This window comes from Tupaia chinensis, unplaced genomic scaffold (assembly GCF_000334495.1).
Source record: "Tupaia chinensis unplaced genomic scaffold, TupChi_1.0 Scaffold145645_1, whole genome shotgun sequence".
Taxonomy (NCBI): domain Eukaryota; kingdom Metazoa; phylum Chordata; class Mammalia; order Scandentia; family Tupaiidae; genus Tupaia; species Tupaia belangeri.
This window is the reverse complement of record NW_006205502.1, coordinates 18,028-19,547: the sequence shown is the minus strand read 5'-3', so window position 1 is coordinate 19,547 and position 1,520 is coordinate 18,028. Positions and strand designations below refer to the sequence as shown.

At 54.9% G+C, this 1,520-nt stretch overlaps 1 pseudogene; it reads right to left on the bottom strand.

The window, feature by feature from the left end:
• Positions 1 to 762: 762 nt before the first annotated feature.
• Positions 763 to 1,475, bottom strand: LOC102498231 (RNA polymerase II subunit A C-terminal domain phosphatase SSU72 pseudogene; annotated as a pseudogene).
• Between the last annotated feature and the right edge of the window lie 45 nt (positions 1,476 to 1,520).

Sequence of the window (1,520 nt, the reverse complement as noted above, 5' to 3'; positions counted from 1 at the left end):
GAGAGTAAGCCTTGATGGAGATCCTCTTGCCTAAACGACCCTACACTGGAAACCACAGCCTTACCAACATCCTTACTGCAGCCTAGAGAGGGAGCTTGAGAGACACCCACCCAGCCAAGCAATCCTGGACTCCTTAGTGTCGGAAGAGGCAAGATAAGAAACATTTGAGGTTTTCAGCCTCTAAGGTTTATAATTTGTTACACAGTAATAAATAACTAGAACAGATACTAAGGTTACAACTGTTTAATGCAACTTAATACATCAGAAATCTAGACCAAGTGCCCAGTAAAATACTGAAGAGGGGAGGAGGGAATCTATTCGACTTTCTGAGCTCTAGAGAATATTCACATTTAATTTGGTCAACAGCTACCATTGGTATGCTAGTACCATGGTCTGTTATTTTAGCTTATATTCCGAACAGCAGATTCTATTTACCGTCCAGTATTGGGACCTTTGCTGTAAAATACAGCCAGTTCTGTTTCTCAGGCCTTTGTACAGTTCAGCCTGTTAGGGGAGAAGAAAGCCCAGGCAGACACAACTCATGGCACCCATAGGTTGAGAGGAAACATCCAAAAGGCAGTGTTTCCCTATTTGGGTGAACGAAAACTAACGTGTAGAACCATGGTCCCAGTCACAGGTGAAAGGGGCAGAGAAAACCCTTCATCACTCGGGGCAGCATCTAGGCACAGCTTCTCATCTGGTAGGTTTCGCCGCTCATCCGGGTGATACTACCGTCCAGTCCACCGGCACAGCCGCTCAGAGTGAAAACAAGGCCCGGAAGGCAAGGTGTGAACCAAAGGGAGCCCCGGGGGCGGCTCCGGGAGGGGCGGCGCTGGGCCAGCCGGCCGGCCGTCAGTAGAAGCAGACCGTGTGCAGAAAGGTGCGGCCCTTCTTCTCCTCCAGCTCCTGCAGCAGCTCACCGATCTCCTTCGCCAAGTCCTCCGAGCGCTGGACACACTGACACAGCTCGCAGATGACGAAGGCGCCCAGGAGGGCCTCGTCCTGGTCGTCCTTGATGTCCAGGTTGACCACGTGCACCGGCTGGAAGGTCTTCTGCTCTCTGGAGTTCAGATGCTCCACCACCTGGTCGTAGACTCGCTCTTCACAAGTGACGATCAGGTCGAAGGCGTCCGGGCACGTCTGGAAGCGCTCGGGCCTGGGCTTGATCCTCTTGTTTCTGCCCAGCATGTGTAAGACGCCGTTGCGCGTGTACAACTTCTCGTCCTTGCGCAGCAGGTCCTTGTACATCTGGTCGTAGGTGGTGTGGAAGTCGTAGACATTGGGCTTGTCGGGGGCCGGGCCCGGGAGCTTCACTCTCGTCCCGGTGCCAAAGGAGCGGACGCAGAACCCTCGCTTGCTGAGGAGGTTGTGCGCCTCCATGCTCCGGTTCTGGTTGTTGGAGCACACCACGGCCACCCGCAGCGTGGACAGCGACATGGCGGCAGCGACCCTTCTGCGACCGCGACGCTGCCTGTCAGGCGCTCGCTCTGACTGAGGCGCCTCAGGGCGGGGGCACCCGA